General features: G+C 41.4%; 1 long non-coding RNA gene across 12 annotated transcripts in view; it reads left to right on the plus strand.

Annotated features, from left to right (window-relative positions):
* The window catches only part of LOC137383926 (uncharacterized), a 402,194-nt gene that overhangs the window by 41,626 nt on the left and 334,655 nt on the right, over positions 1-25,913 (plus strand). Inside the window, exons 3-4 of one of the 12 annotated variants that reach the window (XR_010977493.1) lie at positions 7,868-7,963; positions 9,677-13,321. The exons of 8 other annotated variants lie outside the window; for them this stretch is intronic. This is a non-coding gene — a long non-coding RNA (uncharacterized lncRNA). 3 more of the 12 variants (XR_010977494.1, XR_010977501.1, XR_010977504.1) reach the window with 3 other exon arrangements.

The raw sequence follows: 25,913 nt of genomic DNA on the forward strand, positions 1-25,913 counted from the left end.
GCAGCTGAGGGGATTGGATGCTATTCATTTTTAAAAAAAATCACTACCAGCTTCTTCTTAACTCTTTGAAGAGTGAATCTTTTTTATTAACTTTTAATTTTCCATGCTTTTGTTTGTGTTTACCTCTGTGACTCAGTGGGTCATTTGTAGCATGGTCAGAAGGAAAACAAAAAGATATTGATGCCTTAGGGAGGGTTTAGAAAAGTGTGATCAAGATGAATCTGGAACTTAGGACTCCCCGAAAGATTCACAGAGCTGAATTGCTTTGACTGGAGAAAGAGGGGAGACACAATCAAAAACTTTATAATGTTGAGGGGCGTAATCTATTTTCTATCTACACTAAGTTACAGCACAGAAATAGGCCATTCAGCCCAACAAGTCCATGGCAGCGTTTATGCTCCATTGTATTCTGGAGGAATACTAGAGCCCAGTAAAAGCTGTTATGTAATGTTATATTTATTAATTATTAAAATGCACTTTTTTTTAGGAAACCATTTTTCTTCTCATTGCATGAGAAGAACATGCACATTATTTTCAGTGACAATCCTTCCCCTCCATAACAAAGGACAAGTTTTATGAATTTACGGTTCCAGTGAGGAGCTTTGCCTGTGTGGAGTGGATATCAGGAATTAGGATATGGAGGTCAGTGAGTTCTATAGGAGTTTGTAAACATTCATTCTAGTAGAATGGGAAACACTGCAGACTTTGTTGATCTGCACACTGGAAATTCCAGCATGCGTTTGAATAGGCAGAAAATTCTACAAGGTCCTCTGACTTCTGCAGGCTGGGTTCTTGATGCATGCTGCACTTAGTGAGGTTCTGCACCAGGAGTACACACTCAACAACAACAACAACAGCAACCACTGGTACTTATATAGTGCCTTTTGTGTAATAAAATGTCCAAAGGAATGTTAGAAGCAAAATTTGACACTGAGTCATATAAGGTGATACTCGAGCAGATGGCAAAAATCTTGGTGAAAGAGGTAGATTTTAAAGAGCATCTTAAAGAAGGAAAGAGAGACAGAGAGGTTTAAGAAGGGAATTCCAGAGCTAAGGGCCTCGACAGTATAAGGCACGGCCACCAATGATGGAGCAATTAAAATCGGGGATGCTCAAGAGGTTGGAATTGGATGAGCGCAGATATATTGGAGGTTGCGGGGCTGGAAGAGATTACAGAGATAGGGAGGGACGAGGCCACAGAGGAATTTGAAAACAAGGATGAGAATGTTAAAATCAGGACGTTTCTTGACCAGGAGCCAGTGTAGTCAACAAGCACTGGGGTGATAGATGAACGGGTCTTGGTGCAAGTTAAGACACAAGCAGCAGAGTTTTGGATGACATCAAGGTTACAGAGGGTAGAATATGGGAGGCTGGCAATGCATTGAATAATCAGGTCTAGAGGTAACAAAGGCATGGATAAGGGTTTAAGCAACAGAGGAGCTGAGGCAGAGGTGGAGTCGGGTGATGCTATTCATAACATTTATCCTTAGAAAGGTACTGTATCCATGGAAAAGTGTTCATCAAATTCCATTTGTTTTTACTTGTTGGGTGAGGGGGCAGGAAATGGCAGGAATAGAGATCCGGGCATTAATTTCACCATTGCAACACCATATGCTGACACGTTGATATATTTGAACATGATTGACATCAGTATGTTTGTAAACACAATTTTCTAAGCACTTTTGTGATCTGTTATTCTGTACACAAGGTAAGAAAATTACAAATAATTGATAAAATTATTGTACTTGATCAAGAAATGTTTGACGCAATAGGGTATTTTGGCAACCCTTATCCATCATCAGTGTTGTACAAATCAAATGCTTTTGGATGAAAAAATGTGCGGCTGGTGAAGGGTTAATCTTCTGACTTTTATCATTATAGTTACTTCCTGGGACTCTGTTACGCAACACAGAGTGGATTCTAAAAAGGGAAATTGTAGCTGACTCTGAGTACTAAGTGGTGTATCAAATTAATTTCTATTGTAATGTTTTCCCAGCTGATCTATATTTGGTTTTGGATGGTAAGGATTATTTTACTGGATATAGTTGGTAGGTTATCTATTATTGTTATAGATGGGACTAGCTGGATTGCTCTTGCAGAGAGCTGGCATGGACTTGACAGATCAAACGACCTCCTTCTATGCTGTAACCATTCTATGATTGTCGTCAATTGCACGGAGCGTGATAGCAGAATTGAGCGTTGTCTTCACTTGATATGGGCAACACATCCAGCAGATGTCAGGGCATAGTGATCAGCTGTGGGAGCCCTATCTTGGGAGCATTAGGCTAAATGTAGTGCCCCACATGGCTGAGATCACACACTGTATATATAGATCAACTATCAAATCTGAGGGCGTCCTGGTCTCTGGTATAGCTCACTGGCTGAGGTCCTTTAGCCATCAGGTGAACTCTGGCCCATACTTTTACACATTAGGCTCCATACCAAAGCAATAATTGAACAACCATTATGACATAGCTTGAGAGCAGTGAACACTGATTAATCATTTGAGAAGGAGTAGTTATTTTGGTCAGAATTCAGCAGCTATTTTGTTCACTACTGTGAAAAGTGTCTCCCGATTTCTGATTCCATTGAAATTAGTGGAAATAATAATCATCAAAGATGTAAAACAGGCTGTCGATTCAGTATCACTCGTTCTACACGATCGCACAAACTCAGAATTACTCCCACTGAGTCTAGAAATTAATCTGTCCCCATGTTTCCTGTAAATGAGTTCACAAGGGAATGGATTTCAACACTTACCCAGCTTTCATTTCTGGATGGGAACCTATAAAATCTGATTGTTCTGATTTCTCGTGAGTAATATTTTCTGAAATGGTGTAAAATAGATGGCAGAGACCAACAAGACCAGAGCGCTGACATTGGGACGGTCCCTGTAAATAGGGACTTTCCTCAGATTTTCTGACAATTAAAGGGAGAGCTTACACTTGTTAACCTCTAGGTGGCAAAGCCTGCCTGTAAATCACTGGAAAGCAGCAAAAAGTCATTACACTGCATCCTCCCCCTTCAAAGATCAATTTAAGCCACAAGTCATCTTCAGATGGATATCGAAGCCCAATAGTATTTATCTCTTGCGGAAGATTTTCTGACTGGTTCTACTCCCATATGAATACATAATATACTCATATTATACATCTTCCTGAACATTTTCAATACAGTTGTTAACCTGCGTTAAATAAAGTGACACCTGCATTCAGAAACCACACAGAGGGATTTTATAAAAGTGTGTTAAGCCTTTGTATGTGAATAGCAGCAGTCAGAAAATATACCCCAATGTTTTTTGAATATTACTTCTAAATAAATTATTGAAAAATGCTTATCAAACATTTTCAGTGTTTTTAAACATGCAATGGAAATTATGCCATTAAAATCATGTTACAAGTCTACAAAAATAGTTTCTTAACAAAACATCACAAAAGTTCTCACTTCACCAAATATCCCATCAACTGCAGCATAAACCTTCCCAACTGGCATTCAAGAAGATTAAAATAGCATAAAGTGAGGAAACCTCATTCAGCCCATCAAACCTGTTCAACAGCTCAAGTACAATCCACTCTATCATGGATCCTATCCAGCCTTTTAATCTCCTGAGGGAAATTCTAAATAAATACTCCCTCATCCTCAGAGGCTGTCAGACAAAACTCCAGAATCCGCAGAGTTAAGAGCTGGTAGCCCGAATGTGTTATATTAACTTTAACAGTTGAAAACAGAAGCTCCCAATAGGAGCATGATGTCATTTTAGAAAATCCATTGGCTCTCAGGACGAATTAACAGCACTTCCGCATGCATGTTGGAAAAGTAAATGTGATACATTTCAGGAATTAAAACTTATTTGTAATCAAAATAATCTTTAACAGCTAGCTCCCTGGGGATAGGATTTCTATTCAATATCCGTGAATCTCCTGTAGCCTCATGGTTAGTAGGAGGAAAACTCTGGGGGCATTTGGACTTTCTGCAGTAATTTAAAAAGGGCAATAGTAAATTGGCAGCCCATTTTACACCTCTCCCCATTTTCATTTCCATTAAAGTGCAGTAGCCCATCTTTGCACAGCAAGATCACGCAAACAGCAATGACGGAAATTACCAGATAATCTGTTTTCAATAATGTTGATTGAGAGATAACTAGTGGCCAGGACACGAAGAACTCACCTTCTCTTCTTCAAAGAGTACTGTGGGATCTTTTTTTATCCACCGGAGGGTAGACAGGCTCTCAACTTAAAATCTCATTCAAAAAATGTCATGTCCAACAGTGCAGTACTCCCTCAGTATTGCACTGAAGTATCAGCTTGGATTATGTGCTCAAGTCTCTTGGAATGGGACTTGAACCTACAGCCTTTGGCTCAGAGGCAAGAGTGCTAACACTGAGTGAAGACAGACACCTAGGAGAGCTCCACATGAACCCAGGGAAAGAGTTTTTTTCAGTAGGGCTGACTGAAGGCTTGGGCAACAAGATAGGTTTGAGAAGGTTTCTACGAGAGGTGGAGTTTAGGTTGCTGAAAGCTCTGGGCCCAATGGTGGGGAAGGAGCATAGGTGGAGGAGGACTTCGAATTCAATGTATTAGAGGACTGAATACCAGTGCACATTGGTAATGATAGGGGTGGAATGGACACCAGTCACAGAAATTTAGACAGGTTGGAGTTTATAGTTGCTACAAAACTCTTCAAAAGTATCTAATTGACTTTGGGGTGTCCTGAGGACATGATAATAAGAATGTAATAATAAGGTGCTACATCAATGGACGTTCTTCCTTTTTTTTGTATTTAGGATGGAGTTCAGGAGACCAGGGCATTAGAGAAGTTGAGCGTGCTGTTAACAAAAGCATGAATAAGGCTTTCAACAGCAGTAAGGTAAAGTAAGGGAGGTGGGTGATGTTGCAAAGGTAGAGTTAAACTGTCTCAATAATGAATAGTTTATGGGATTTGAAGCTCATCTCATGGTAAAACTGGTGCTGTGTACAGTTGAGTTCAACTTGAGAAAACCATCATAGTGAGGAATGTACTCAAGGGCAAGAATATAAGAGTTTTTGTTGAGAGCAAAATAGGTTGGGTTTGGCCCTGCCAATATTATACTGGAAGAAGTTCAGGACATCTATGTGTCGATGTGTGACAAGTATTCTAACGGCACAATGATGGTAATGGAGCCAAGGCTAATGACATATAGATAGGATAGGGTTCTGTGAGCAAACAGGTGAAGCTGACTCCATGTATAAGGATAACATCGCAGAGAGGCAACATGCAAACAAGGAAAAGGAGGAGCCTGTGTATAGAACCTTAGGGGTGCTCTGAAGATCATCGTGTTGCAGTGGAAAGTAAAGCCATTGTTAGAAATGTGTCAACTACATTGGGACAGATACGAATGAAACCAAACACGAACAGTCACCCAGAAATGGGCCATGAATGAGAGGTAGTGGTCAACTAAGTCAAATGGCATGTGTAGGACAAGGAGAACAAAGAGGGATAGCATGTCACAGCCAAAGAGGATATTGTTGGTGGCTTTAACCAGAACAGTCTTGGTGGACAGCATGAGAATTCAATGCAAAATGCTGGGAGAGATGAGTAATAACACATTCAAAAGCCAGAAGAGAAAAATACAGAGATGGAGCAGTAGGTCAAGAAACAGAGGATCAAGGGTAAACTTGATGGGGGAGGGATGAATTGTGGCCTTGCCTTTGCAAAGGGAGCAAGAAAATTGTTTGGCCAAGAGTTGCATTGGGATGAGATAGATGGGGCAGCAGGTGGATTTCATAAAATGTAACTTTGTTTGGCTTGGGGTGGGAGAAGCTACAGAGTGACATTGGGATGGATGGAGAAAGGCCTCAGGAGTGCTCCGAGGTGGAGGGGGAGGAGATTTGAGGCAGTTGAACAAATAGTCTCAATGTTGAGGCCAAAAATAATTCATGGCTTCCTTGCACAATGCTGGAGGTGAGAGTGGAAGGAATGAGGCAAAGGAATTGGAAGAGAAAGTTCATCGTTGAGAAAAGAGATCTGGTGAGCTTGTCCTTGATCTTGAGAATAATCCTGGAGTGGGAGGATGATCTAATCTTGAGGAGATAAATGAAATGTTTCACAAGATTGATGAAGCAGATCTGACAGTGTTCAACTAGGCCAGTCATGTTGCAGGTACACTCAAGACTACAACCCTCAGACCTGAGGATATGGAATTAGGAAGTCTACAGGGCAATGACAGAGGTGGAAGAACATAAGGCACTTGCTGAGGACGAGGGCACCAAATAGCCAAGGGAGCTGTTAGGTAAGTCATTGTGGGTGGAGAGCCTGAGGCGATGAAGTTAAGAGTACAAGAGTATATTGCTGAGGAAGCAGGGAGAGGCATTTTACAGGGTGGAGAGTGAGAGTAATGGAATTTGACACAGTATATTGTGGAGGATAAAAGAATTCATCAGATGTGAACTTGTTAATGGTGGAAACCTCAGAGATGAAGTGGTCAGGCCTCGTGATGGAGAGATTGTGGGGGTGGTTGTCAATGTAGGAGGGGAAGTTGATGGTCAGGAACAGTAGGAAGCTTTACTCCCTCAGTTTTTCCTTTTTTTATACAATCTACAAGTTTTTCAAACATAAGTCTTTGATCTGCTCTCCTACTCTTTTCAACCTTGGTGGCGTCTTGCACTATAAGTATTGGCATTTTGCCTTGGTTCCCAACATAAAAAATGCTAGTCCTTTTCATTCATAGATAATGTTTCCTCTCAAGCCTTGCAGCTATAAAATAAATGATAGAATTCAATAATCCTTAAATAATAACCGGAACATAAGATTTTAAAATTTTGCATTCCAGCATGTCTCTTCATGTGCAGTTAATTGGTAATATGTGACATGCATGAACATTTTGTGTTAAAATAAAAATCCAGTGTAAGGTGGGAACTGACAATAAAAGGCACAAGTCACGATACATATCACGTACACTTCCAGATATGTTACATTTATTTCAAACATCCATTAACTATGTATATTCTTAAACAGAAGTCACTTTCTGAATAGTTTTTAGAGAACTTGGCACTGATTTATGCTTTATGTGCACCAGTTTAACGTTAGGAAGCGGGAAGAGGGAGACCCATAACATTTGCGCTTGACACAAATTTACTGGTCCATCCCCTGCATGGCAGGGGAGTATTAAATAATATGTAAATTATGTGGAGTGACGTTATAATGTCTCCCACATCGTTTTTTTAGGGATTCTGCCAAGTGGATGTCTTCTCAGAAGCAAGCTGGACAATACAGGTTGCAGGGCTGCCCCTTAGGTTGGAGGATCTGTAAAGGGGCACCCAATAACCTCCTCCACATAATTCCTAGGCCGAAGCTGCTTCCAAGATGGTAGTCGCACCCACTGTATTTCAACTAGCTGCAAGTACCTCTAACATGTGCCAAGATGTTTCACGAAGGGGCGACGGACGCTAAACAGCAATTGGAGAGTTATCAAAGAAAAGGCTCAAGGACCAATATCGATCCGGTTCGGGCCTATTTGTTTAGAGGCAGGGATCGCACTGGCTGGCATGAACAAATTTCTACCCCAAATTTCAGAATTCAAACTCTTTTTTAATTGCTTTGTGGCGTTGTCTGGACATTGAAAGTTCCCCATCTACTAATGCTCCCAGATGTCTTTCAGTTCCATTGGGCTAGATTATCCATCTATTGTCTATCAATTGCTGAAAATTTTGGACTAATGCTATTTTTTGGACCAACGTACAATATTTTGCATTCATCACATACTTGTTAGCCTAGTCCTTTAGCTAATCTAAGTTCTTCTATCAAAGGTTTGCTCTATGCTTTGTGCCTTTGCCTTTTTTATAGTGTCATTTGAACATTTCACAAGTTTACGGGTTATTTCTGTATCCAGGTTATTATGTAGATTAGAAACAACGGGGATTAAAACACTGATCCTGCAGGACTCCACTCAACATCTCCCCAAACCTGATGCTACATCTTTCACAAGGTATTCTTCTCTTTCCCACTTTCCAAAGATCTTCATATTCAGTTTGATACTCTACTTTGGATTCTTGTGGTTTTTGATCAGAAGTTTGTCTGCTTTAACTTTGTCAAAGACCAAATAAACCAGATCATAGGAAATTCCACCATCCATGTCAACTATAAGACCCTCAAAGGAATGAGGGATCTCTCCCTCTAAATCCATGCTTCCTTGTTAAGTTATTCCGATACAGGTCCACTCCAGCGACTCTCAAAACATCATTTTAACTTCAAACTGGAAAGCCTTTCTGTGCTGCATATATCATTAAGCAAAGCTAACCAGATTTGGAAAACTTATCGTGGGAGTTTAGAAAAAAATGTTATTCCATTACCTGGAACAATGACTCATTTTTCCTTTTGTTGTTTGTGATGTGTTCTGTGGCATTCTAAAATACACCTGTCATTGGAACAAAATACTTTCTCACAGGCCAGTGAGGAAATAATAAATCCTGATCAGGGATGAGTAAAGTTTCCACCTCACAGATGCCAAAGTCGTGTCTCCCTATTAAGGATTGAGCTGCCAGGTCATCTATATGTTATATATAATTCATATCACCCCCATCAATGCTTTCTTTGTTACCAAATGGAAACAAAGCATGTACATAATTGGAATTTGTTTATGTCTGTAATTTTTGACACAAGGATGAAGTCTGGATGCACCTTTGAAATGTAATATTGATTAATAAATCATCAATGTGTTCCATATTTTAAATGCATGTTGACTCTGAATGTTCTCGCTGAAGGTGAAATTTACATTAGTTCAAACTAACACTGCCACTTAATTGAAAATTCTATATCAGACATTCTTAGTGAGGAGATCAGTGGTTCTACAAAATTTCAATAGCCACATTAAACCAGTGATCATCTATGAAGAGAATAGATTGGGAGTCAATAGGCAAACAATGGGGTAGGTTTTAGTCTCTGCTGTGCACAAAGGATCACCTGGATACAAGTAAAATCAGATGGCGATGATTGTATGTTGGTAGCAGAGCCCATCTGATTTTCCTATCATTTTTATTAATGGTAGGAAAATTGTGTGGGTTCCATTATGGGCATGCATGACTTTCCTGCCAGCATTTCCATCTAGATGATGTTTAATGGCCAGGCAGAAGTGATGAAAATCTCTACCTATGTCTCCTACAATGGCTCAATGGGTAAAAGATCTGCATAGAGTGGTACTAAGGTCTGCAGTATAGGAAAGTGGCTGATTTGTTCTGAGTTGGATCAATGTTTAAGACTGGGAATTGAACACTTGGCTTATTTCCCTTGAACCAGTGAGGGGAAAATCAATCCTAATTCCCACTTTTGACCATTACCCAGTGACCCATCTGCATCCTAATTGACAGGAGCTGCTGGTAGAAACGCAGATCTAAAGCAGAATAAAACCTCCGTCCAAAATGTAAATTTATGAAAATTAACAAATTGGAGCCATATTTTAAGGCATTGGTCCAATATCAGAGTTGAGATGAGCAATACAAAACATTCTCTCTCATACTTTGTAATGCGTACGAACCCTGAATGAGATTATTGCCTTGCAATTTTTCACAGATAACCATCATTCTCTACAATTAAAGATACTATTTTGATATGACCTTCTTGTTTGTTGTGAGAAGCTAGAAACCAAGTGCTAGACATTCCAGACCCCCATCTTGGTCACCGATTGATTTTGTGTTTCTCTTAGAGTCCTACAGGTGGTCCATGGGCTGGCCCAAAATACAAGTCACTGACCTGCAAAGCCATGGCCAAGGCCATACGAAACATCACTCACTTGACACCAAACAACCAGACCTCTCCCAGTTGTGTGGCACGAGTTGTTATAAGCACGAGCAATAACAATGTAGTTTTATAAGCAAGATTTATGTTACTAGTACAGCATGCAACTGTGAGATTGGATTTTCAAGACTTGTGGGGCTGAAAACAAAGAAGAGGAGCTAGCTGAACGTGGAGGCCGACAAGAGACTGAAACTCTCCAGCTTGAAACCAGACATCATCTCATCAGTGTCTTATCAAAAGCAACACCATTCTTCCCATTAGTTCTGATAGGGACCTGTAGGTGGCTACACGGGCTTTTTCCCACCTAAGTGGTCCGTGGATGAAAAAGTTTGAGAGCCACTGCCATAGAGAATGATTTCAATCATCAGCTGCATTTCCTTTTGAAGAGAAGCCAAATTTGCAGTTGCTTCATCTCTGAAAAGATAAACATCTTACCTAACAGTTGACCATAGGGTTGGTAAACAGTTAACTAGTTAATGCTTTGATCAGAATGAGATGTGCATGTTTGATTGCTTTCCTTGCATCCAGAAATCTAGAATTGCATGTGCTATGCATAAACAACCAAGGGTAGAAAAAGGAAATAGAATATTTTAGAGGGGGAAGCATGCTTTTCCTGTCTTGTTCATGTAAGACACTGATGATTTTTATTTAAGGTGATTATAGTCTAAGAGACAATTTACTGATGAAACTACCATAATTTATGAGACTTTTTACTTTTATTGAGGGAAATATCAAGTGAATTTACCTGCATATCTCAGAAAGATGTCATCAAAAGGAGTTGTGGCCATGTCTATTTATACAGGAATGAGAGTGAAACGGGACAAGGCTACAGAATTGTGAGACTTACTGTTTCAGCGCCAATCCCTGGTGCTTCTTTACTTTGGTATCAATGGCATTTGAAAAAAGTTTCATTTTTGATGTACTAATTGTTCTATTACTAAATATACTATCAATGGGGGTAATTTTAACTTTTATCATTGGGCAAAAAAAGGGGTGATAGTGAATCGGCAGCCCATTTTATAATTCATCTGATTCTTTACCAATGAAAAGGGAAATCATACGAGGTGGAAAATGGGCAGCCTATTCACTATCACCTGTTTTTCGTCTGGTGATAAGAATTAAAATTACCCTTTCAATCTGTGAAAATTGCGCCTCTTTCTGTGAGCAATTCAGCTTAACATTCTATTTATTAAAAATGTTAACTAATTTAACTTGCAAAAGAAAATGACAACGGGACATTATTTTGTAAAACAGAGGTACCCAAAATGTGGCCAGTAGACCACATGTGACCCTGATAATTTGGCCTTGAAGCCCAAGAAATGTGGTGCCATTTGTGCCTAACTATTTCATATTGCTGATTTGTTGATTGAGTTCCATGGGCCAAGGAGCTGTGGAAAGATCTGCTTTTACTGCTGTTGTCCCATTGATATATAAATTCTGAAGTGGAACAACTAGAGAACAGGAGATATATGCAAGTAAATGGGAAAGTGGATACATTTTTTATATCGTCCCAAGTCTCCATATGACCAATGTGGCCCAGAAAAACAAAAAGAAAAATTTGTTTTAGGACATGACATCCTGAATAGTTTTCCTCAAGTATCATATTTGGCTGACAAAAATGCATTCATTAGACCCTGTGTAATCGCATGTGGGAAGCACATTTTCACAAAATCCATCGTAATTTTTGTCATTCTTTCAAGGGATGTTGGTGTTGCTGGCAAGGCCAGCATTTGTTGCCCAACCCTAATTGCCCTTGAGAACTGAGTGGCTTGCCATGGCCATTTCAGAGGGCAGTTAAGAATCAACCGCATTGCTGTGGTTCTGGAGTCACATGTAGGCCAGACCAGGTAAGGACAGCAGATTTCCTTCCCTAAAGGACATTAGTGAACCAGATGGGTTTTTACAACAATCGATGATAATTTCATGGCACCATTACTGAGACTAGCTTTCAACTCTAGATTTTCAGTGACAATACCACTAAGCCACTATCTCCCCACATAAGTCCTCTTAGAAGAAAAGGATAAATGTGTCAGAATTTGGATAATTTGAATGATTCGAGATTCCAGAAACTTAGGGTCATGTCTTGAACTCCACAGCTGGTACAGTATGGGTGTGTCTCTTAGCATATGTATTGTTAAGGATGTCAGTCCTGTGCCCATGGTTGTCTTGAAGCCAGATATGCAATAAGCAAATATATGTTGCACTGATAACGCATTACAAACCACACTTTTCTGCAGAAAGACTGATGGCTCTGCTGTTGCTGACACATTTGTGATAGGGTTTCCTGTTCCTAGTAATATATTTGGGCAGCTTCTATGAAAGCAAAGAGATGCTATCTAACCTCCCCCAATTTGCACAGAATATGTACTATTATAGGCCAGTTTTAGGATCAGGCTGCATGTCTGCAAATATAAATATATAATAATTGTATTTTTAACATTTCATTGCATCAGGCACTAATTTAATACCTTTGCGTGAGCCAACAATGCAGCATATTTTGCAAACCAATGTGAAAAATGGTGGAGAGGGCTTTGAAATAAGAGCAGTTCTTTTATTTAGAGGAAACAAAAAAAACTTACTGCTTGCTCCAATTATTTTTGCGTGTTTACATTACTTCTCCGTAAAACAAGCCTGTCTTCTGAAGTTTATCATAGTGTGCGGTTGGAATTGTTTTAATGCCGTGCTAAGAAATGCTGACTCCAATCTCCAAGGGTCCTAGTAATGCTTTTGTTCACTGTGAGATTGTGGATTAAGTTACAGGGAAGGCCATTGAGGTTTGATTGGATGTGTTTCTGGAGAGAGTGAGCTGAGGGATATTGTCCCAGATTTTATTCTATTTGTTAATTTTAGTGAAAAAAAGTAGGCGTGAATAAAGTTGCCAGGAAATGCCAATGGACTATTTGTCTGCATTTAATGCTGCTCTGACCCAAAACTGGATTAATGAACATTAGAAAAAGGTTATTTCAAACCAAAGGCTAACTTAACTTAAGAACTTGGTCAAAGCCAGATGAGAACTAAAGGAAACTGAGAAGTGGATATTGGACTCCATGTCCCACCTGGTGTTAACTTTACTAAGGGGAAGATTTTGATGTATCGCCAGAGCACTTCCAGAAGTGAATAGTATAATGGAGTTTTCTGCCCAACAGCATGGGTCCAGTTGGGTATCTTATAATGCAGCAACAGGAGGAGGAGTAGCCAACCATCGCAGGCAGAAAGACACAGGTACACAAGGGCCTCATTGGCCATTTCTTCCAGTGAGCTCTCCGATTGACCATCTGTTACTTTCGATTATCCATAATTAAAATCAGTGAACTAATTTTCTTAAACTTTTTTTGCAGCAAACATCATGTTTTGTTAGACTTACTTTTATTTTCTTCACATTAAAAGAATGGCAATCCATAAAATATATTCAGAGTGAATTAATCTGCGAAGGCACAATGGCCTCCTTCTGTGCTGCAACAGATTTTGTTCAGCTGTAACAAAAATCTACTTTAGCAGTAGAATAATGCATTGTGTAATTATATTCCTGTTATTAAACAGAGTATTACCAATATACTGTGAGTATTGCCATGGATGATCTATTAGTATTTTTAGTAACTACTTGGCTTCCTTCATGTCTATATATGTCATGCGCTGCTATTTTATGGTGACATTTTTGGCTTAACTTTGTGCTTTTTTTGAAGTCATGCAATCTCTTTCAGAACTCTCCTCAGATCTTCATTTGCTGATTGTGCATTGACTCTAACTGTGACTTCCTGCCACACTTGCTGACACTTTTGTCAGGTGCCAACCTCCCCAAAAATCTGCTCACATTGCAACAGCTACCAGTATGTCCAGGGCCTGGGCTATAAATTGAGAATTTTTACATAAAAATGATGGACTCCACAGCTGAATGAAAAAAAATATTTACATTAAGATTGGTCAGGCAGTTCATTACCTGCTTGAGAACTGCCAAAATCTATTGTTTTGTGATACGTCTCTTCTACATACTGTCCCACATGTACTAGTTTATGGTCCTTACATTTTCAGTCTTGTACTGGCATATAGCTTTTGTCAGTCATGTACTGCAATACAGTAATCCCCTGTTGTCCAGTAATGTATTGCAGCACACCAGTCCCCGAGGGTTCAGATATTGCAATACACCACACTCATACTTTTATAGTCACAGGCTATAATATAATACTGTTTTATCTTTTCAATCATATATAATGACATAGCTCTCCCTTGGGGTTCAATCATGTTCTATAATACTGCTGTCCCCTGGGTCATGTTCTATTATACAGCTCTCACCTGGGGTTCAATGATGTATAGCTCCCCCTGGGTATCAGTCATCTTCCATAACACAGCTCTCATATGAACATACATACATATGAATTAGGAGCAGGAGTAGGCCATTTGGCCTCTCAAGCCTGCTCCGCCATTTGATAAGATCATGGCTGATCTGTTTGTGGCCTCAACTCTACTTTCCTGTCTACCCCTTAAACGCTTTGACTCTCTTGTCAATCAAGAATCTATTTAACACAGCCTTAAAAATATTCAATGACCCTGCCTCCACTGCTCTCTGGGGAAGAGAATTGCACAGCCTAATGACCCTCTAAGAGAAAAAAAATTCTCCTCATCTCTGTATTAACTGGGAGATCCCTTATTCTTAAATTGTGTCCCTGGTTCTAGTCTCCCTCAGAAGGGAAAATATCCTCTCAGCATCCACCCTGTCAAGTCCCCTCGAGATCTTATATGTTTCACTAAGATCACCTCTCATTCTTCTAAACCCCAATGGGTACAGGCCCAACCTGTCCAACCTTTCCTCATAAGATAACCCCTTCATCCCAGGATGAAGTGAACCTTCTCTGAACTGCTTCTAATGCAATTATATCCTTTATTAATAAGGAGACCAAAACTGTATGCACTACTCCAGATGTGGTCTCAATAATGCCCTGTACAACTGTAGCAAAATGTCCTTACTTTTATAGTCCATTCCTCTTGCAATAAATGACAACATTCCATTTGCCTTCCTCATCACTTGCTGTATCTACTTACTAACTTTTAATGATTCATGTACCAGGATACCCAGATCCATCTGTGCTGCAGAGTTCTGCAATCTCTCTCCATTTAAATAGTATACTACTTTTTTATTCTTCCTACCAAAGTGGACATGTTCACATTTTTCCACATTATATTCCATCTGCCAAATTTTTGCCCACTCACTTAACCTATCTAAATCCCTTTGCAGACTCATTAAATCCTCCTCACAACTTACTCTCCTACTTATCTTTGTGGCATCAGCAATTTTAGCAACCACACATTTGGTCCCTTCATCCAAGTCATTTATATAGATTGTAAATAGTTGAGGCTCCAGCACTGATCCCTGTGGCAACCCATTAGTTACAGGTAGCCAACACAAAAATGACATATTTATCCCCACTCTCTACTTTCTATTAGCTAATCAATCCTCTATCTATGCTAATATGTTATCCCCTACACCATGAGCTCTTATTTTGTGCGGCACCTTTGATGTGGCACTTTATCAAATGCCTTCTGGAAATCCATAACACAATATTATATAATATAACCTATAATACAGTTTCTCCCCTGGGGTTCAGTCATGTTCTATGACACAGCTCTTCACTGGGGTTCAGTCACATTCTATAACACAGCTCTCCCCTGGGGTACAGACATATTCTATAACACAGCTCTCCCCTGTGATTCAATTATGTTCTGTAACGCAGCTCTTACCTCGGTTTTAAAGAATTCATTCATGGGATGTAAGCGTCACTGGCAATGCCAGTATTTGTTGGGCATCCCTAATTGCCCTTGAGAAGATGGTGGTGAGCTGCCTTCTTGAACAGCTGCAGTCCATGTGGTTTGACACACCCACAGTGCTTTAAAGAAGAAAGTTCCAGGATTTTAACCCTGCAAAAGTGATGGAACGGTGATATAGTTCGAAGTCAAGATGGTTCAGTCATGTTCTACAATACAGCCCTCCCTGGATTTCCAGTCCTGAATTCCAATACAACCCTTTCTGTCTGTCTAGTCATGCATTGCAATACAACCCTCTCTAGCTGTGCATAGCAATACAACACTCTCTGTATTTCCAGTCATGTATTGTATTATAGTCCTCTGTGTATTTCCACTTTGTACTGCATTACAGCTTTCCATTGGGCCTCAGCCATGTATTGCAGCACAGATCTCCCATTCATTTTCACTCATGTACACCAGTACACCTTTCCCAACTTGTATACTGGGGTATGATCATTCACTAGAGGTGAGGTAAACTTTCAGAGAATTCCTAACAAATAATTTCACCCCCATCTGCAGTTCCTTCCTGTAGGAATGTCTGTGTGTGACAGCAGCAAACAGGAATTTCTGGAAGCATATCTGGTAGATTACACAGTGGGTGGTCACAGAGACAGCATATTCTTCAACCTGTCTGTTCATGTTAATGTAGCACAAATAGAAACAAAGACAGAATCATTCTTGTTGAAGTACTACATGGGAGAAGTGGCAGAACTAATAATATTCAGCTCCAAACTGGTACAGCCCATCAGACAACCTCTTAGCCTCTTCACCTCAGCACTACCACTCCATCCTGATCTGTCCTGAAGAGGGTGTGTAGGACCTGTTGGTGTTAACTGTTGCAGGGTCTGGATTTTTCCCATAATTCACACAGGAATACTTACATTTGTAGGAGGAGAGCCATATAATAACTAGTAAACTCGCTGAACTACCAGAAATACAGTGGTGTCATTTTAGAGATTCACCCTGATTTCACACAAATACATATTTGTTCCACTATTTCTTTTAGTGAGGGCGAGGGTGTACCTTGTTATTCTTCAGGTTACTTTTCTCTTTCACTATTTTTCGCTTTCCTTAGGTCATTTTTAATTGCAACTGAGAGTATGAGCTTCATAGAGGATATCAGTGGCTGAGGAATGGAGCAGGTACAGACTTGTGAGTGGCCTAAAGACAATTCTCCAAACCCCACCTTGAGAGACCAACTTGTCTTTGCTCAGCATCTCTTCCCAGCAGCATTACTGAGGTGAATAATCTCAGATTTGAAATATACATCAGATAAGCTGCAGATATGGAAAATTATGACACATTATTCCCTCATTAAATTTCTTCGGTCATTTTCTTCTCCCTCTCTTTAGGGCATCTTATCTCCAATGCAATGTAATTCCCCTGCACAGAAGGTGCACATGAATTCAAGGCACTGTTGCTTCAACATAAATATGTGCATTAGAATGGTCAGTATTATCTAACTTGACAACCATCCCCACATGGGAGCTTGCCTTGGTTTTTTTGTTGGGCTCATCCGACACCCAATCCCACCGCCGTTTCTGAGATTGTGAAGTTGGGACATTGGTAGTGTTACGAGTGCTTCCATTTTCTTGTTAAATTTTGATGATTTGTGGTTTAAAACTGAAAAGGAGTTCCTGGATTTTTTTTTTACAAGGTTCACTGAGAGGTCTGAACTGTAAATGGTTACTGGAAGGCAACTGTCTTCAAAGATTTACTCAGCAGGGGTTGTTTTTGACTTGCGGAAAGATGTTTGCAGAGAAGTGACAGGTCAAGATTTGTAGGGGTCAGGAGCTTTGACTCTTGAGATTGTTTATGGTTTAGCTTTGGACAGTGAGTTGGGATATGGACAATAGTTTGAAAAGACTGTTGGAGAAAACTTGCCAAGAGAGCAACACTCACCTCAGTTTGTTCCAGCACTTTGAAAATGAATGCTAGTTATCCATCTCTTGAGAAGCTGAGAAGCAAGTGTAAGAAACTGCCTGAAACCCCTGACACTGTATTTTCCCTGGAAAGCCTGCCCAAACGGATCTTCAACGTCGCCTGACAAGAACTGTTCTAGGACAGTGACAGCCGTCTATACATATTTGGGACTCCAAACAAAGAAGGACTTCTGACATCTTTTCATATCTTTGCCTTTTTTCTTCAAGAATTAACAAGTATTTTGGCCTACATACTTTTTTTGTTGTTTTTTGTACCGGAGCTCGAACGTGTAAATTTCTGTTTTCGGTTAACGTGTGTGTGTGTGTGAGGGAATAAGGTAAAAAGGAACTTTTATATTTCGATCTGTGTATTTACGCTTTGCTTCATTACGGGTTAAGATTTCTTTTATAATAAACTGAAAATTTTGCTGTTTATAAAAGAAACCTGGTTGCTGATTTTATTCTGGGATAAAAATAGAGTCTATGATTGACCGTATCGGTAAGTGGGAAAAAATTTAAATATATGTTGTGACCTGTAGAGAAGTGGAACTAGAATAAAAAGTGCACTTCTCCCACCTCGGATGTAACAGTAGTTAGAAGCACAACCCTCCCCACTGTCCTTTGAAGAACTACCTGATATGCTGCAACCTAGACCATTATTGAGATAAAATAGAAAAACTGTGCAAGCTGGCAATCTGGAACAAAAGGCGAAAAATTGTTTGGAGATAGACACCATGTCCGAACCAATAATGGGATCCATCCTAAATGCTAATTAGTCTTTCTCTTTCATATGTTGATTGATTTTCTGCATATTCGCAGCATTTTCTGTTTTTATTTCTTACATGGTAATGTCATCAGTCTGTCAGTGTGGGGCAATGCGCAAGTTTCCAAATCTCAATCACCAGAGGTTAACTTGCTTAGAACCAGATTTAAATATAACAGCTCTAACAGCAGTGACTACTCTACAATATATATGAAACAAATTGTGACCTGGCGGAATGGCTGTTGTGTTTGCCATTCCAGGAAATGATTGGATTGGATTTTGTGCAGGAGGCGGGGCTCCTGTGCTGGTCCGAAAAGTCAGGGGAACCCCGCCTCTGCTTAGTCACACCGCTCATCGCCTTGTAACCTCCGCCCTACCATCATCGACTGCTCATTCAGCCACAATGCACTTACTCTTTGGAGTTTTCTGCCTAGTTCCTCTACCTTGCCACCTCTTTCTTAAACTCTAGTCCTTCCTCCACAATCATCCTTCAGTTTTCCATTCTAATGTCTCCATTCCCTTCCCCTTTTCTAATGCTCAATATCCACAGGATCCCTATTGTCCTTATTGTAATTTGCTCTGAGATGCCTTCCTGCAAATGGAATGCCACAGAAAGGCATGTTTTTGTTGTTGTAACCCTGGTCTATATCTGCATTTCAATATTACTGTATATGCAGTTAATGTAAAGCGTGTCACTGCATATTACTGTAAGTTTCAAGGGGGGAATCTCACCAGCATACTTAAAAAAACTAACATTGTGATGAATAATGATGAATTTATACTCAGATCAAATGTTTTGTTAATTTTAGCAAACAGAGGAAAACATATCCCATTTTCTGCCCATTTCAGGAAAAGGTTTTACATCTTGTTTCAAAACCAGTGAGTGTTGGTGACATTGGGCTGAATTTTGTTGACGCAGCAGGGTTCCCAACGTCAGGCCGGAGAGCTGGGGGCAACCTTGTCTCAGCCATTTGGGGGACACCCGGCTCCATTTTTCAGCCCTCAAGCAATTAACTGCCTGGTGCCAGGGCTCCTGTCCCTTTAAAATACAGGAGCCCGTTTCCAAAAGCTGCTGGCCAATCGGACGGTCAGCAGCTCTTCAGTCCAGCACTGCCACCAGGAGAGGTGGCCACTGCTGGGACTGCACCCAGTCCGAAGAAGCAGCATTGACGCCGCCCACGGGCCAAGGTATGTGGGGTCGGGGTCGCTGGGACCAGTCAGGCAGGTCCCAGCAGGTAGTGGGGGCAGGTTGGTGAGGGCATGGGATGTGTTGCCAAAGTGGCGGCCATTGCTGCTGGGAGAGTGGGAGGGCCCTCCTTGGCTCACAGAGTGCCCAATCAGGAGGGTCTCACCTCCCCACAAGCCTGCAGGGTGGCTGCCAGGGTTCACCAAGTGGTCTCCCCACATGACAGAGGGCTCACCCGCCATTGCTAAAATGTCAGCAGCGGTGGGAAGAGGTCCTTAATTGTTCCTTAATTGGTCACTTAAGGGCCTCAATTGGCCTCTAGGCAGGTGGGCCATCCTCCACCTTCTTCCCTGCTGACAAGATGCCATGGTGGCAGGAAGGCAACGGGCATGCCACCCCCCCACCCCCATCCCTCCCTGCTGATTTTTCGAGCACCCGACCCTCCACCTCCCAGCCTGCTTCTTGAGGCCCCATGAAATCCCAGCCATTATTGACTCTGGAGTGTGAAGATGCTGAATTGTCATCATTATGCCAGGTACTTGACACCATTTATTAATAAAAAGAAAGCAAATCCCCGCAAAATGCTGGAAATAAGGAATGAAAATAGAAAATGTTGGAAATGTAGAATTGAGGAACGATTTTACACTCAAAAATGCAGACTTGTCTTTTCTCTTTACAGTTGCTGACTGACCTGCCATATATTTCCAGCATTTTTGGTTTTTATTTTAGGCCCTTTATTTCTGGTTCCATCTTCCACTACTTGGTGTGGCAGCATAGTGTGTGACCCCAGAATTGTCTCAAACAGTGACTCTACCCCAACGAAATCAATCACAAATGTAACTGATTGCAGAGTTCAATCACATAGGCATTCCTTGCAATCTCTACATAACTTGGCTAGGATGCCCTGACTACAATGTCCCAACCACTCTCCTACACTTGAGAATTGGCACTAAAAAAATTACTAGATGGATAAGTTATTGGGTTCTGATGGCACACACCTTAGGCTATTCAGGATGCTTGTCCATGCTTTTGTTACTTCCAGACTTGACTATTCCAATGCTCTCTTGGTTGGCCTCCTATCCATCTTTCACTCTTTCATCCTTCATGAAAATCCCATCCAAAGCTCTGCTACCTGCATCCTAGCTCATACCAAGTTTCATTCATCTATCAACCCTTTTTTTGCTCCCGGTTCCTGAAAGCCTCCAATTAAAAATGCTTATTTTCATCAGAATTTCCTCCCTAAACCTTTCCACTTCTCCACTTCCTTTGAGACAATTCTTAAAACCTATCTCTAGCTTTTGGTCACCTGTTCTAATGTCTCCTTCTTCAGCTGTTGTCAATTTTTGTTTGATTGCGCACCTGTGAAGCACCTTGGGGTTTTTTTACTACATTAAAGGTGCTATATGAATGCAAGTTGTTATTGTTGCAGTCACAGAGGAGTTAGCACTGGTTCAGAGTTGCACAATTTTTCAGTGCTCCTGAGACATGTTAATTATGCCAGGTACTAAAGCCAGTTAATATAACAAGAGAAGGATACATAGAGCGAATATTGACGAGGTATTCTAACATCAGTTATGAGCAAACTCTTGGGGCTGAATTTCTGGGCGTGCCGAGGTCAGGGACAGTGGCATTTGGGGCCCAAAAAATACTGGCAACAGCTGGCGTGCCGGTTTCCTGACCTCATTCCCAGTGTTGGCCATTTTTGCTGAGGCGGGTTTGGGGCCAGCAGCGCTACCTGTCCTCAGGACGCAGGTAGTCAATTAGGCTCATTAAGAGCCTTGTTAAGGTCACTGAAAGGAGGCCGACTGTTTCCCGACACCACAGGGGCAGGTTAACTGCCTGGAGGTGAGCACCCAGCAGCAGGCCAGAGTGTCAGGGCTCCAGGCAGGTCTACAGGCCCTCCTTGCTGCCTGGGTGTGGGTGCAGCCAAAGTTCACCCTGTGAAGGGATTCCCCCCTCACCCCTGCAATGGTGGCTTGGCTGTTTCTTCTGCTTTACATTTTAAATGTAAAAAGGTTGGTGAGAGGGCATCTCCATGTTGAAGCGCCCTCTCAGTCACTTACCCTTTACTGCAGCCTGCTGCTCCTCTCAAGCTGGGAGGCCTCTGATTGGCCCTCCAGCTTCAAGATCCCATCCACCACCTTAATTGGTCAGGGAACCCATCTCCATGCCAATTAAGGAGGTGCCTCCATCAAAACCCAAGGAGTTACTGTTCCCCACCCACCCCTCCCCCCACGGGGCAGGTTCAGGACTCGAAAACAGTCCTGATTCCTGTTTCCTGCACCTGTCTCTGAAGTGAAAATTCAGCCCTTAGAATCCAGAATCCAAAATAAAATTCACAAACATTTAGAAATGCATTAGTTATTCCAGGACAAGCAGTACAGATTTGTCAAAGGCAAGAAATGGTTGATGAATTCGATTGAGTTCTTTGAAGAAGTGGCTGATCATATAGATAAAGAGAATGCATTGATGTAATACATATATTAGTTATATATTGAGTATCAATAAGTTGCCACAGTGAAGGCTTGTTACAAAAATTCAGGTATATGGTATAAATGCCAAATATAACTGCATGGATTGAAAATTGGTTAATTGACAGGAAACCAAAAATTAGGATTAATGAGTATGAGTCAAATTGGAGAAGGGTTGGAAATACCGTGCCCTCGGGGCCAGCGTTAGGTCTATTTTGTTCTCGAAACATCCGCACGCGTGTGCGTGCACGTGTTGAGGACTTAGATACAGGGAGCACATTATCAAAATTGAATGATGCAAAAGTAGAGGTCTGCAAAATAGTGAGGAGGGCTGAAAAAGACTTCAGGATGACACAGACAGGCTATCAGCATGCGCAGACAGCTGGAAGAAGCAATTTAATGCGGATAAGTGTGAAGTAACAGAGAGTCTAGGAGATGAAGAGTGAGACATCATAGTTCAAATGCATAATTCCCTAAAAGTATGAGCAAAGATAGAAAAAGCCACAACAAAGCAAATAGCATTTTTGGATTTAAATTAAATCTGTAGAAACGAAGTTGACAGAAACCAATTTTACAGATGTAGGTCTTTTTTCCAAATCCATTTAACTATATATAATTGTTTTAATTATTGCCTAACCAAGAAAGAATTGGAGACAGCACACTGTGCAAATGGGGAAAATTAACAGCAAATGATAATAAATTTTAATTTAACTTCCCTGGAATTGATAAAGTTAAACACTACTTTATTGTATAATTCTGTCCAGATGTTACTGGCTCATCTGACAGACTAATTGTCATGAGTTCAAGGACAAGACTTCCACTGAGCCAGGTAACTGGTATCCAGTGCATGAACCAGAAATATATTTAGGCCACTCCTGGCTCTATTAAACTGAGCTGTGACAGCTCCCCTGGGTCAGTTCAGTTTAGACACTATACACCACCCTTGTAGATCACTTTCAGTTACGGTCAGTGCTACAGATGTTAGGCAGAGTGGCGTTGCAAAGGTCAGGGTTATTGAGCAAGCCCTCAATCTATTAGCACCACAAAGGGTCAAATACTGGGATGGACACACTCCAGTCCAAGAGAGAACAAATACCACAGCCACAGTCTCACAAGAGGCATTTGGTTTCAAAAAATACAGAAATCCATTGGAAACCTTTTATTACCAATTCAGTTTTGCGATACTATCTGGATTTTCCAATGGGGCACTGTTACATTTCAGTATCATGTTGTCCAATATATCTGCAATTTCTGTGCAAACAGATGAACCCAAGAACATTTTAAACTACTTCTGTTATGAATCAATAGAAGTCTAAAGGAGACCAGAATTATTGCTGCACTCGCCTTACAGCTCAAAAGTAAGGATCTCTTGAGGGAATTTCTCAAATTAAATTCATAGATTTAAAAAGGCAATTTCTAATGAGTGCCGTATCTCACAATCTCTGGCTACCTTATAATGTGTGCCAATTATGTTATTCCAATTCTAGTTGTTTATAATTATAGTATGTTTTAAATATTGTGAGTAGTTATGGTAAAAAAAACTGAAAGTGACGTCACAGGAAAGCTGTGACCTGATTGGCTGGTAGGGAATTTTTACTGAATTTGAAAATAAAATATTGATAAAAGTTGATTAAAACCCTAATTAACTAATTAATAAGTAGAGTAACTAAACCAGAGGGAGGAGATGACTGTATTTAGTTAGCATTTAATATTTATAGTAGGAATCTAGCACTAAGGACCATATAGTTAATTATAACAATTTAGTAAGGATTTAATAAATATTTATTTATTTTAAATTATTTTATTAATTAGTGCTAGAAATGTCAGTTAGAGGGGTGAAGTGCTTCACCTGTGAGATGTGGGAGGTCCGTGACGCTTCCAGCGTTCCAGACGACTACATCTGCAGGAAGTGTACCCAGTTGCAGCTCCTCACAGACCGCATGGATCGGTTGGAGCGGCAACTGGATGCACTTAGGAGCATGCAGGTGGCAGAAAGCGTCATAGACAGAAGTTTTAGAGAAGTGGTTACACCCGAGGTGCAGGCAGATAGATGGGTGACCGCTAGAAGGGGCAGGCAGTCAGTGCAGGAATCCCCTGTGGCTATCCCCCTCTATAAGAAGTATACCATTTTGGATACTGTTGGGGGGGATGGCCTATCAGGGGAAAACAGCAGCAGCCAGAGCAGTGGCACCACAGCTGGCACTGTTCAGCAGGGAGGGGCAAAGCGCAGAAGAGCAATAGTTTATTTATTTATTTAGAGATACAGCACTGAAACAGGCCCTTCAGCCCACCGTGTCTGTGCCAACCATCAACCACCCATTTATACTAATCCTATATCCCTACCACATCTTCCTATATTCCCCTACCACCTACCTATACTCGGGGCAATTTATAATGGCCAATTTACCTACCAACCTGCAAGTCTTTGGCTATGGGAGAAAACCGGCAAAAACCCACGCAGACACAGGGAGAACTTGCAAACTCCACACAGGCAGTACCCGGAATTGAACCCAGGTCGCTGGAGCTGTGAGGCTGTGGTGCTAACCACTGCGCCACTGTGCCGCCCAAAGGAAGGACATTAATGAGCCTGCTGGGTTTTTACAGCAATTGATGATAGTTTCATGGCCATCATTAGCCTAACTTTTAATTCCAGAGTTAAATCCCACCTTCTGCTTTGGTGGGATTCGAACCCGTGTCCCCAGAGAAATACCCTGGTTCTCTGGATTAATAAGCCAGCAACAATACCACTACACCACCGTCTCCCAATTATAGGGGACTCTATAGTCAGGGGCACAGATAGGCGCTTCTGTGGACATGAAAGAGACTCCAGGATGGTATGTTGCCTCCCTGGTGCCAGGGTCAAGGATGTTTCTGAACGGACAGGGGGCATTCTGAAGGGGGAGGGTGAACAGCCAGAGGTTGTGGTACACATCGGTACCAACAACATAGGCAGGAAGAGTGACGAGGTCTTGCAGGGGGAGTTTAGGGAGTTAGATAGAAAGTTAAAAGACAGGACCTCTAGGGTTGTAATCTCGGGATTACTCCCTGTGCCACGTGCCAGTGAGGCTAGAAATAGGAAGATAGTGCAGCTAAACACGTGGCTGAACAGCTGGTGTAGAAGGGCGGGTTTCAGATATCTGGACCATTGGGATCTCTTCAGGGACAGATGGGACCTGTACAAGAAGGATGGGTTGCATCTAAACTGGAGGGGCACAAATATCCTGACTGCGAGGTTTGCTAGCGTCACTCGGGAGGGTTTAAACTGGTGTGGCAGGGGTTTGGTAACCAGAGCAGTAGGACAGCAAGTGAAATAAATGAGGGGGAACTAGTAAATAAGGCCAGTAAGACTAAGAGGAAGAGCAGGCAGGGAGATGTTGCGGAGCACAGAGGGACTGGTGGTCTGAAGTGCATTTGTTTCAATGCGAGAAGGATAACAGGTAAGGCAGATAAACTTAGAGCTCGGATTAGTACTTGGAACTATCATGTTGTTGCTATTACAGAGACTTGGTTGAGGGAAGGACAGGATTTGCAGCTAAATGTTCCGGGATTTAGAAGCTTCAGGCGGGATGGAGGAGGTGTAAAAGGGGTGGGGGAGTTGCATTACTTGTTAAGGAGAATATCACAGCTGTACTGCAGGAGGAAACCTCGGAGGGGTCATGCAGCGAGGCAATATGGGTGGAGCTCAGGAATAGGAAGGATGCAGTCAAGATGTTGGGGGTTTTCTACAGGCCTCCCAACAGCCAGTGGGAGGTAGAGGAGCAGATATGTAGACAGATTTTGGAAAGATGTAAAGGTAACAGGGTTGTAGTGGTGGGTGATTTTAACTTCCCCTATATTGACTGGGACTCACTTAGTGCTAGGGGCTTAAATGGGGCAGAATTTGTAAGGAGCATCCAGGAGGGCTTCTTGAAACAATACGTAGATAGTCCAACTAGGGATGGGGCCATACTGGACCTGGTATTGGGGAATGAGCCCGGCCAGGTGGTCGAAGTTTCAGTGGGGGAGCA

The sequence above is a fragment of the Heterodontus francisci genome, chromosome 25, assembly GCF_036365525.1.
Source record: "Heterodontus francisci isolate sHetFra1 chromosome 25, sHetFra1.hap1, whole genome shotgun sequence".
NCBI lineage: Eukaryota > Metazoa > Chordata > Chondrichthyes > Heterodontiformes > Heterodontidae > Heterodontus > Heterodontus francisci.